Source organism: Prinia subflava, chromosome 20, assembly GCF_021018805.1.
Source record: "Prinia subflava isolate CZ2003 ecotype Zambia chromosome 20, Cam_Psub_1.2, whole genome shotgun sequence".
In the NCBI taxonomy this organism is placed as follows: Eukaryota; Metazoa; Chordata; class Aves; order Passeriformes; family Cisticolidae; genus Prinia; species Prinia subflava.
The window spans coordinates 4,019,987-4,033,122 of NC_086266.1; positions in this window are offsets into that span (position 1 = coordinate 4,019,987).

The following is a 13,136-nucleotide window of genomic DNA, read 5'->3' on the forward strand; positions in this document are numbered from 1 at the left end:
AGCTGTGGAGCAGAAGTGCAGCACCAGGGTCTGCACACTCAATCAGATTTCAGATTGATGGGTGATCACTCATCCTCTCAAAAATGCCCCTCAAGTCCATGCTCATCAAATTCTTTCTCATAGAAGAGGAATATCATGGATGAAATTTAAAATTTACAGGACCCCTGTATAATTGCTCTTTCTAACCATGAGACCACTGCATTCTGGGGGGGTAGGGGTTGTTTGGACCTGCTGAAGTTGTCTCAGATTCGTTGTCCTTGCTTTAAAGTAGACCTGGACCTCACAATTTCAACTACAAAAGGTGAAAAAGTGTTCCAAAAAATACATGCCAAAAAAAAACCCAACTGAAGGACAAGTAAGGCCCATGCTCTCAGTCCCCAAATCTCTTTAGCAGTAGAATCAAGTAACAAAAATACTGGTTAACTGCAGTGCCATTTTCTAACTTGAAATTAGAATGCATTCTCCTTCAAAATGCGTCATGAGAACTTGTTGATTTTTATGACAGCTTCAGTGGGAAAAGTCAACATGAAATCTTGGCTCTTGTTTCATTTTGGAAATGTCAAAATGCATTGTTTCAAAAAGGTTAAAGCAATTTTTCAGTTCAGTTTTTTCAGGGTGATTCATCTCATTTAGGTATTTGTACTATGTTCTAGTACACTAGAAAAATTGCATGAACACTGGAATTGTACTCAGCTATAAATTATTCGGGTCTTCTAACTAAATATTTTACTATACTTGGATATTTTGACATTGTATATAATTTTTGAAGATAAAGATCATTTGACACTTGAAAAAATTTAAATCCAGATAAATTTACTGAATGATTTCATTGAACATATGGGGAAGGAAATTTGCGACATTTCAGATTGAACTTTACACTCTCCACTTCAAAACAGTATTTTAACTGAATGACATTAAAAGAGAGCAAAACAACCCCAAGATTCACCCTCTGCATATAGAACAAGGAGCTTCAGAGAGAGCTTAAATGGTTCTTCCTTATATCAACAAAAGAACAAAAAGCAGATACAAGAATAAAACATATTTGCAGAATTTCCCCCTGAACCTACTCTTCCATTTACTCTTCACTGCTTTCTTACCCCATATTTTTATCCCCATCTCTCATTGGAATTAAGCAACTTCTGACCAGATTATTCACCTGAATTGTTTTCATTCCTTGTGCAGAACATTGACAAGCAACATGCATGGAGGATTCAGGCAATACTAAATAAATGATAATAAATAATTGTTTGAATAATAAAACACACAGTTCATGTTTCCTCACTGCTCCACACAATTTGCTCAGGTTTAGTCAGCTAATTACTTGGAGGCAGGGCAGAAGAAGCCACTTCTGAAGGATAAGTGGAAGCTGTGCTGAAACCCGAGGGGTCATGCCTTAAGTACCAAAAAAAAAAGAGAAAATTTCTGTAAGAAAAATGAGAAATTAATAATTTTGTGTGGTATGAGGGACTAGAAGGTATCAGTCAAAGCAGAAGGAAAAGGCAGAAGAATCAATAACTGCTTCTTAACAAATCCTTCCCTATTTATACTTGGCACTTCTGACTTGTTCTGTCATACATCTGCTTTTTCCCCATTTCTTTCTCTCTTTTTTCTGTCGCTGAGCGTGTTTTCCTAAACCCCAGGGCACGCAGCGACATTCAGGGGTGCGACACCTTCCCCCGGGGAGCTCTCACTTCCCCACCGGGACTCTGGTTCAGCCAGTCTATGGGCGCAGAGACAAAGTGAAGACGAGACGGGTCTTGGGGTAAACTAAGGAGATTTATTACGGGTATAACTGAAGCATAACAACTAAAAAATGAACCCCAAAGACCAGGGGCACGTGTGCTCCCGTGCGTTTTATAGACAGGGCAATACAAAGCAAGCAACCAATGAAAATGCACTCAGGGAGGGGTTTAGGGCAGGGAGTACAGAACAAAATCCAATGGGAATAGCAGAAGCAGTGTAAGATATGAAACAGCAAATGATGTATCGAGTTAGGGAAGATTGGCAAGGAAGGTTCTAGAAACAGAGGCAGAGACACAGAGAAATGACACATAACGGCATGTATAATTTAAATCATAACACACAAATGAAATAGAAAGCTAGCTTGAAAACTTAAAGCAGAAATCCACACCGCAACATTTTTCTGCCTGCCAGTCTCTCTGGAATGAATGAGAAAAGCTGGATGAACCATATTCCCTACTTTTATTGGGTTTGTGGGCTTTTCTTAGTGGCTGTTCCCCAAACCACTCCCATTCCTATTTTATGGTCGAATACCTGGTGGGACTCATCACATCCTTCCTCTGCATCTGTTTTCAGCCTGGACACCCCAGAGACAGAGAAATTACTGCTTTTAATCCTTGCAGCCTGCCACAGTCTGCACTCTCACTGCACTGCCCATGGAAACTTCTCCCTGTGTCATGCAGGGAACACAAGAATAATGCAGGCACATTATGTGGCTGTAATATGCTCTGCCTAAGCTGCAAAGGCTCATTTATTTGGGAATTGTGCTCCATCACTTGAGGCTGCTGAGTGCTCGAGCCCCTGACATCACTCAGACTGCTCAGGTGAAGGACTTATCACAGAAAAAAGGGTTTAGAGGATGTGGGTTAATACCCTGAGCCTTCCTCTCTGTTTGAACTCAAACACTCCAAGTGCAAATTTGATTAAATTTCGATCCAAAACAAAGTTCTTTAAAAATGAAGGATTTGCAGCGTTCTATTTTTTGCGTGTTGTAATTAGATCCTTCTTATATGTGCTTTCATTTCGATATTCTCTCAGGCTGAAAATCAAGGGGTTTAAGCTTTTATTTTAGGGCACAATAAAATAGTGGCGGAAAATGTAAAAATATAAAAGGTTACAAAGAACTGAACTATTAAGTAATACATCAGAGAAGGTTTCCTGAGAACTCAGTTATTGTGAGAACTTGAGTAATGGAATAAAGACGAATACTGTTGAGAAATATTTAGTTACATATTTGTAAGAGAGAAAAATTACTCAGAGTATCACAGCATAATGATGAAATATAAATTGAACTTCTGTCCATCGAGTTGTGAATTTAACAGCAACTTCTGCTGCCCAGCACACTGCAAAAATACAGGAGCAATGTAATTTTTGAACTCCTTATCTCAGTTAAAAGACCAAGCATACATATATATATATATATATATATATATTAGAAGAGACAAAAGAATGGAATGTAGGAGGTGCTGATCCAAGTCTTGTTGGACCATCATAATGTGCAAAGGAAGAAGTATTGGTAAGGTAGTCTGAATATTAGATTATACTTAAACTTTACATTCTGCCCTATATTAACCAAAATAAAATGTTTGGACTCCTCAAGATCATGTTCAGTCTATTAGAAAGTGTCTATTTTTTTGATTATCCTAGAAAAATCTTGTTACTTTTCCTAAAAAGGAGAAGGGGACCCAGTACTGAAGCTTCTTTTTCTCTTGAGGATCAAGCAACCTCCACAAAGTAACTGGGCCTAGAAATATTTTTGGCTGCTTTTATCTTATGTGCACTGGGAACACATTAAAAGGTGAGGAAAAAAAACTTCAAAGTCCTTCCCTTTTTTCTGCAATTTTTACATTTTTTTATGTGTTACATTATAATGATCAACAATCCAAGAGCTGTGATATACCAAAGTCAACACAATGGAAGAATACACAAGAGTCATGAGGAAAAGATGATGGCAAGAGTCTCATAAAAAGAAATAAATAAAAAAGAAAGAATAAAGGGAAAAGTCAAGATTCATGTAGTAGGATTAGAATTATTTCATACAGATATGATAACTTCTCATTCTTTTCTCCTGTTCTTTAACAGGAGAATTCTTTCATTCTTTGCTATCCAAGCAACGTAAGAGTTGGTGGGCACAAGGTGATATACTTAAAGTTTGGGGATTACAGAATATAATAATATATAGGACAATATGTAGAGATTTGGGCGTTGTCTGTGTCCTTCTTCTTCACTTTCTTCTTCCTCCTTCTTCTCAGGTTTTGGTGATCTTTTCTAATTGTCAGTGAAAGCCCACATTGCAGACATTGAGTGATCTTTGATTGGGTTATAAATAAAAATAACTTGAGTGTCCCATTTTAATTGGTTTTGCTAATTGTTCAGAAGTCCTTGAAACGAGTTAGGAGTAGCCATTTTCTTGCCTTGTCAGACAGAGCTCACACCTCGTGAGAATGTAACTTAGATAAGAAATAATAAACAATTTAGTCTGAAGGAGATACCACGGTGTCTGCATCTTCTGTCCACACCTAGCAAGAACTAACAACCTCCCCAGGGCTCATTCCCTGCTCTGTTTTACCTGCAGACCTGTTGGCACTGGTGCACCCCAGCACTGGCACTGGAAGGGCTCTGAAACTCTTTTGCTGTTGTTTACCAGCACTGCCAAGCAGGAATCACAGCTCTTGCTCTTTGTTCTGCAGATATTTGCTTTTGTAAACTGATATTTGTTTGGGTTTTTTCCTATAAATTGCAGCAGCTAGCAGAAGATGTGTAGGCACTGCCTTTATTTTGCTAACATTACATAATGTTCAGCAGTGACAGGCTGGCTCTGGAAAACAAAGTCACAAACAGACTTGGCTCTCTTTGTCTCTCTGTTAAAACACTGAAATATCTGCTTGAATTGTTTCAAAGCAAGAGATTTACAGTGCTGCTGGTTTTTACTGACATGATTACACACTGCTAAGCAAGGCAGAAGGCTCACAGGTAGAAAAATTTTGAATTTTTAATAGCTTCTCTTAAATAGTTACAGAGGTTCAAGTGTGTGTTAAGGCTGAGTATCATGTTTGGGGATGCAGCAGAGAAAAGAGCACTAAACCATTCCACAGACAGGGTAAGGTGTAATCAGAACAATGACCCACAGCTTTGTCACCTATAATGTAGAGAGTTCAGAGAAACTCTTCAGATCAACTCTAATCTTTACAGCAGCTTCTAAAACTGGATTGCTGCAGGCTTTATTTTTTTTTTCCAGAGGAAAAGTCATACTGCTTAAAAAATAAAAGGTCATGTAAAGCGAAAAAAAAAAAACCATCAAACTGCCTTCAAAAATGTTAAACCCACTGGTTATGCAATTATTTTGGCCAAAATCAGATCTTAGATTAGGGTTTTGATTCTTCTATTTCCCTCCAAGATAAGTGTAATGGAACTATTTAAGTTAACTTCTGAAGTGGTTTAGAATAAGGCTTATAATTTTGCTGTTTAACTTAGTGCCCAAATTCACAATCCATACATAAATTATGTTGGCTTATGAGCACTCAAACCTTTTTGTCCATCTCTGGAATAACAGACCTTTGACTCCATTTTTTTTTCTCCATAAGCACAATTTCTTTTTTCTGCTCATGAATGTGCAAGCTCCCAGGAGAGCTAAGGGTGTTGGCTTCCAGAGAACATACCCCTATACATTTTTTACTTTTACTGGGTTAAAAGCCCTTTCATTAAGCAATTCTATCATTTCCTTCTCCCCATTTCCTATTTCCTATGTGTTACTTTCAGCTCAAAGCAGAGGTGGAGGAGACAGCAGTGATGCCTGACAAAGTATTACACATTTCTGCTTGGAGGTACTTTGAAACCCTTAGACTGAGGTTTGGCTCTTAGCAACACCAAAGTTGAAATAAATGTAATCAAACCCCCCAGAAAAAGTTGCAAAAGACACTCCAAAATCTACCAGGTGACATCACATGCAGACTTGTGTTACTTATTTTTGTTTTCCTGTATTCAGACTCTTTACATTTATAAACACAAGTAATTTTCTCACTGCTGCTGATAAGGACAGATGATAATGTCATGAGCAGGATCATTTTTCTACCCATGTGTCCAGCAGCCGTATAACTCTGCCCTTCCTCACCTTTTTTAATTACTCACCACCTCGTTTCTCTCCCACCCAGCCCTTGCTGCACATTAGTAAGAGCCTCCTTATACTTTTAAAAACTCTTAATACTGCAATACAAGCATATCTACACGATGGATGCATGATTTATTAATTTGTGATTACACCAGTCACCTGGGGATAAAATGCCCTGCAAGTAAGCTGTTATTTCAAAGGGATGCTTTGCTTTATTTGAGGTCAGCCAATAAGTGCTTACACAGGAAAAGCTCTAATGGGAAACAGCCCCAAAGATTAAATCTTCTTTTGGTTAGTTATTCACTCTTCATCAAGCCACCTGCTTGCACAAGGTCCAACTTCCAACAAATACTTTTCTTTCAAATTTTGCTTTGTTACAACTCAGGAGCCCGTTTGCTTTGTCTTTGCAGCTGCTGCTCCTGGATCCCTGTGAGCTGGAGTGAATTTCAATGAGTAATTCTTAGCAATGTGTGTCATCTGTTATGGCTCCTTTCTCAAACCCAAACACAACTACTGCCATAAGGCAGCGTCACAAAGCACTGGCAGTTGTTTTTTTTATTATTATTATTATTATTTGAAACATTAAAAATCATCTGAAATAAGGGTCTTGTGAACAGAGACTTCCTAATATTCTGAGAGCTCAGAGGAAATTCTTAAAGACCTGTTCATGCCCATTTCACTGAGTCAGAATCACAGAATCAGTGGGACATGAGACTTTTGAGTCTATGCAGAGTCAGAACCTGCAGCTCTGCTGTCTGTATCAGATCCACAAGGAGCTACAGGCCTACAAAGTCTTGTTTGGACCAGCATTTTTGGGACAACCAACATCCCTGAAACACACATATCCTATACAAAAATCAAAGCTTTTATCCACATGTGTTCTGTTAAAAAATTCCCTTCGTTCATCGTTGTGCTTAGAACTGCAGGACTTTGTTCACTGAGTATGTTGGCAATCCATTTGTTAACATGTTTAAAGAAAAAGTGTAGCAGCCATTCTGGAAAACATTAAAGTATCTACAAGCACAATACATCCACAACTTGGATTCTCTTTAACAAGGTTTCAGATGAAAACATGAGATAAGCACTTCTCTTTCTCAGTGACATGAAAGATATTGAAAATACTGCAACCCACTAGACAAGATTCAGTGCTTAAATGCAGGCACACAGGGTGAACAGAGGGTTCACAAAGAAATTTCCATCCCTTTTCATCCCACCTCAACTTTTCCACCCAGGCAAAGACAGAAAGAAAACCCTTTTACCTCATTCCTTCCGCAGTGTACTTCCAACAGGAAAAAAAATATAGTATATTATAAATCCCTTTCTGCTCTTCCTTTAGCTATGCATACAGAGTAAATAATTAGGTAAAAAGCTCTCAGAGATTCTATAAACACATGATGTGCATTAATCTCAAATATAACTTCAGAGAGGAGCCTACATCTGCTGGCCTGTCTGTCTGCTGTTGTCAGTGTGTTATTCAGAGATGGGTTTTCCTGGGAACAAAAGCAAAATTGTTGTTCTAATAACCAGCTCAGACTGATCTTGGCAACTGGCTGTTAAATCTTGATAGGCAGAGAAAGGCTGCTGTTTCTTTGCTAAGTAAAGGGACTGAGTTAAAGGTAAGAACCTTGTTAACTTTTTATTTCAGCCAGCAGCAGAATGCCACAGCCTCGTGTGATGTGTGACAGTCATCTGTCATGAAAGCTGGAAACCAACACAATAAAAACACTCTAAAAAATCTAAAGTTATGTTTAAAATACAGTGGTGGTTCCTTTGGAAGGAGAAGGAAAAAGTTATACTTTTATTTTAATCACTTTGCTCCATCCCAGTTGCTCTCTCCATAAAGATTTGCTTTCTTGTGTGGGTTTTGCTGCTTCAAGTTAAAAAGGTCACGGCTTCAATTTACAAATTCATAACAAATAACAGATGTGAGAGTCGTGAATTTATAATGCAAGAAGTTGAAAGAGGGACACTGACACTGACATGCCATGATGTCTCTGGGAAGTTGATTTTCAGAGCTGGTTCTGTTGCATCTCTATATTGATTTATGAATCTCATTTGCATTTCACCAGGGAGGTTTCTGAGGCATTTCCTAATAAGTGCAGTGAATCTGGGCAAGTTTCTTGATGTTGTTCTCCCTGATGGAATTCTAAAAGTGGCTGAAATCGTTTCAAGAGCCTTTGATTTGCATATGCATTGCATTTGGGAAGCTACCAGATCACATTATCACAGTATAAACCTGTATAAAATAGAAGTTTCCCTCCTGATTTCCCTCCTCCACTCCAGTAAAACTGCTTGTAAGTCCAAAGAAACAAAAAGTGAGCACCATGAAAGAGAACAGCTTATTTATATATTTCCTAGGCTACCTAATGAATAGATTTGAAAGAAGAGGTAACAATATTTCAAGAACAGTTTGGGGGAGTGCTTGTTTTTAGGAATTAATGTATTTATATTCAAGTATATATAAGTGAAAATAATCCATTGAATATTCATGATTCAATGAATTTACGATGCTTTATTTGCCTTTTTTTACCCTTTAACAATACCCAAATAACGTTCAATGAATTAATATTGCACAATATCACTAAAGTAAATATGCAGTCTTTAAAATCTCAATTTCACACTAGGCATCTGACCTAGACACTAAAAAAAAAAATTATTTCCTATGCTCTGGGCAAATAGTTTACACATAATATCATATGCTGAGAAAAAATTATTCATTTCTTTACTCATGCTAAGCCATGCACTTCTTACCCCAGTTTCTCAGTCTCTTATTGAGTCAGACACTTTTTAAGCAGAGGAGATCACCACAGTAGTGCTGGAACCAGATCCTAGGAGCTTTCCAGAAAGACCATATTGCAATTATGCAGCATGATCTCCAAGGAAAAAAAAACAAATAGCATTCTCTAATTCACTTTTTTAATGCATTCAGACCTGTAAGAACTCCTTCAGAGACTTTCAGTGCATTTTCTGCACACCTCTATCAGGAAAAAATCAGGTTTTATTTGCAGTCTCACTGGCATGGTAATAAATGAAGACACAGTAGTCCTATTCTACCATATTGCAATAAATGCTTGCTTATAATTAATTTCACACCAGTATAAGCAGAAGTGACACACCAGTGAATATGGCCCAGAGGCTCCAAAGTGGGCTCATTTTAAAGGCAGGAGTGTGATATTCTGCTGTCACAGCACTTTGATGCAGCACCATTTTAGTCAGCAGTTTAAGTCAACCAATACCAGACATAATTATTTTATTACTAGGGCCAAACTTTGAAATCCTTCTTCCTTTAGCCACTTCTCATACTTTCACAGCTCACCCTGAGGCTTGCCTGCCTATAAGGTTTCTTTAAAGAGAAAAAAATATCCAAGGGTTGGGTTGCAGTGGCTCCCACACAGTTTAACAGCTGAACCTGTCCAGCACGGGCAAGTGAAAAAAGAGATTTCAGAAAGCACATTCAGCTGCCCCATGTACTCATTTAACTATAAAAACATGATTTGCAGCAGATGTTACAAAAGGTTTGCAGAGGAGAGCACAATCAGTCACTGGTGAAGCCTTTCCAGACCTGTTAGGTTCATGTTCCGTGCCCAAGGCTGCCAGGCTGTGCTGAAAGCTCTCAGCTTTCTGTTTTCTTCCTTTCCAGTCTCATCTCCACAGCACTTTGCCTAAGGCTACTGTAGCTCTCTTGGCAGATTCCTCATCTTAAATCTGGGGAGGAGAGGCAGTGGGGCAAAACAAGGAAGAAAGCTTCAACTTTTATGTATTTATTTATATATATGTCTTTATACATTGCTGATGAGTAATTCCACAAAAGAATTTTCACACAGTGGTGAAGCTTGTTCAGGTTCAGAGCCAGACCTTACAGAGGGTCTGGAGACCCTAAAGTTTTCCCACTTTTATTTTGTATATCACACATGGGTGTGCTCATGCTCCCAGCAGGACTCTTGGAATGCTGAGAAGGAGGAAAAGCAAAGAGAGGGCACAGTGACAGGAGGGCTTTAGCTGGGCAGGAGCAGGAGGGATCAGGAGACCAGATCCAGCACCAAGGTGTGCTTGGGTTTATGATGTCTGAAGTCAGACAGGAGCAGAAATCCTCCCCTTCCCCAGGCAGAGCCACTGTGCCTTCACCAGAGACAGAGGACACTCCACAGAGTTCAGTTCTGTCCTCCCAGCACCTCAGCTCCTGCAGCCTGCCAGTGCCTCCAGTGGGCCACTGCTAAATTTGAGCATTTTAAAGAAAAATCTTTCTTCTTGTAGCAGAAAATTTTTGCTTATGTGGCCAGCTGTTTTAAAAGCAGGGAGCAAAATATGACTGCAGGTCCTCCTCCACTCTGCCAAAGGCTCATGCAGGTAAAACTGCCCACTTGCTACAACAAAAATAGAATTTCCAGTGAGAGCTGAGGACAAGCTCTGCTTCCTCAAGAGAAAGGTATGTACAGCACAGGGCAGGATTTTGATTCCTCCTCTTGTAGCTATAATCCCAGAGCTGCATGTTTGTTTACCCAGTCAGTGTCAGAGAAACAAGAGAATTTGTCCAAGGAGCTGCTGGGGAGAGCAGGAATCTCTGGGACAGCCTGTTCACAGCCACCACCCCAGCAGAGGAGCTGCTGTGCTGCCTTTGTCACCCTGAGCATCACTGGAGCAGCAGGCTGTGATGCCTGGAGGTTTATATTCCTGTATTTCAGGCTCTGTGGTGCCCAGGGTGCAGCTCTGAGCTCACACTCAGGCTCACTCAGCTCTGCACACAGCAGGGACACAAAACAAATCCTTCTCCTGCTGCACACCAAGGACAGCTGGGACAAGTGTTCAGCCCAAAAGCACAAACAAGGGGGGCTGAGGAGAGAAAACAAGAAGGATGAGACTGCATCACCTGCAGCTGGAATTGGACAATTCAACCCCAAAATGCAAATGGACCAAAACTTATCAAAGTGTGAGACCTCGTGACCCTTTGTCCATTTTGTGACCATTTTGGGTCCACCTTGGGTGCAGCCCTGGCCAGGCTCTTGTCCTGCCCAAGGTGTATCCTAAAGGCCTTTTAATAAATCTCTGCTTTATTCTCCAGCTCTGTTCCAGCTCAGCCTTCCCAAGGCACCAGCTGGGCTGCTCCAATGGGGCTCTGCACTGAAGGAATCCCCAGAAGGCTGAGCAGGCATATGTTTGATCCACATTTTTCACAAAGTTGGCAATAAAAATTGCATTTTGATGTAGTGGAGGTTCTCTTCCTGTATAATGAGCAATCCAGGATGCCAGTCAGCCCCAGGAGAACTGTCTATCCTACAGGCAGGAGGCTGTAGCAGCACTAAACCAGACATTTCCAACAGGCTTTTGGAAATGTTTTGCATCTCTTTCTAAGAATAGCAAGAACAACTCTCTAAATGTACAGCCCAACCAGAGCACATCCAAACATGGCTGAAAAAGAAAGCACATTGTTTATTATTTAGTTATAAATTATTTAATTACTCAGTCTCCTCACTCTACAGATGAGGATATCCTCTTCTTTAAGCAGGTCAGTCAGCTTCTTTGAAGGCGAAGAGTTAGAAGAATAAAATATTTTATCTCTAATTCAATTTTTGATATAGTCAGCTTAAATTCTCCTTTATCTCTGCACCTTCTTTGTGAAAGGTGAAGCAAGTCACTCAGGGAATAGCATTTCAGGAAAAGCTCATTTCTTTGTTTGTTTTTCACTTTATCAAGTCCCGTGAGTCAGAACAAAATCCTGAATGAAACTACTGGGGGGATTTAGCCAGCTCAGCTTTTTAGCTCAGAAGAGTTTGATCTACAGAGAAAGCTCAGAGAAGAAAGCAGGCAGGCAAAGCCAGGGAAGTAAAATTTGGCTAATTGAGTTAGGCTGGGTTCAGAGCCAAGCCAGTGTAACCAGTCAATACCAGTGTAATCCTGGGAGAAGGAGCCACTGATCAAACAGAGGAGATAAACACTCAGCCCTGCTTTCAAAGGGTGCTGAACTCCCCTGCTGTCTCCCTGTTCCACAAGGAACTCTGAGCTTTCAGCAGCTTTGAAGGCTGGCTCGCAGCTCTGTGATAGCTGGGGGGAAAGTACAAATCCAAAATCCCCCTAGAACGCTCCCAAAGTTAATTGGCATAATCTAGTCCAGTGGGAAGGGCTAAAAAAACCCAAAAAACAACTTGGAAGGGAAGGGAAAGAACATGAAGTGAAGGGGGATTGGGAGAAGGGAGCAATAAAGGCAATTCTTGTTAAATCTGTGTGTTATAGTGGCACAAAACTCTCCCTCAAAACAAACATGTAGCAGCTGTAGATTAATTTGCTATTTAGGCAGCAGCCTCAGTTAAAACACTGCAACTCTCTTGATGGATGCAGCTGGGAGCTCAAGAGGAATTATGTCAAAGTTTTTATCCTCTGTGTGCAGCAGATTTTTAGTTGTCCTAAACTCTCTACACCTCCTCCCCAGCCATGCACAGGTGCTGCAGCTCAGTTTTGGGAATGCAGAACTGCACTCAGACTTTCAGAATTGAGACTGTCAGGTCTGGAATTAATCGGAGATCTCAAAGGACAGTCTCAAAATTCAGAATCATTTTTCAGACACCTTGAAACATAAAAAAAAACCATCAGAACTGTGTGAACAAACCATTTATTATACCAAGAAGGTAGAAGAAAAAGAGCCAAGCGTGTAATTCAGTATGAATAAACACATCAACTGAAATATAAATTCTGGTCTCTTCACAACTTTAATTTCAGTGAAAAAGAACAATATGATACATGCAAATTAAGAAGTTTCAAGGAGAAAATGAATCACCAAGTGCCTCACTGAAATGCTAATGTGTTATTCTGTCACTTAACTACCAAAGAAAACTCATTTGAAGGCACCTGGGCTGAGCATACCTGGGTTATTTTTGTAAAAGCAGAACAAGCAGAGCAGAGAGCCATCACATTTTAGCCACAGCCTGGCTGTACCCATTTGGGAGAGCACCTCAAGCATGCCAGCTGCCTCCTGAGGCAAGGATGAGCTGGCAAAAGCTTTTGAACCTTACAGGGGGTGAAGTGGAATGGATGGAGCACGACAAAACCAAGGGGAACGCTTGACATTCACAGTGAAAAGGAAAAAGGAAAAAGACCAGTGGAGATCGTCGTTCTCTCCTTTGTGAAACAGCAGCAGAAGACATCAGCATCCTCCACACACGACAACAGCAAAACCAAGGATTTCACAGAAGGAAATGCATTAGCAAGAGATGTGTGGGTGGTCAATTTTTCAATAGAATGAAGTCTGGGTGAAAAAAAAACAAACTTAAAAGCATACCTTTGGAAATAAAAGAAT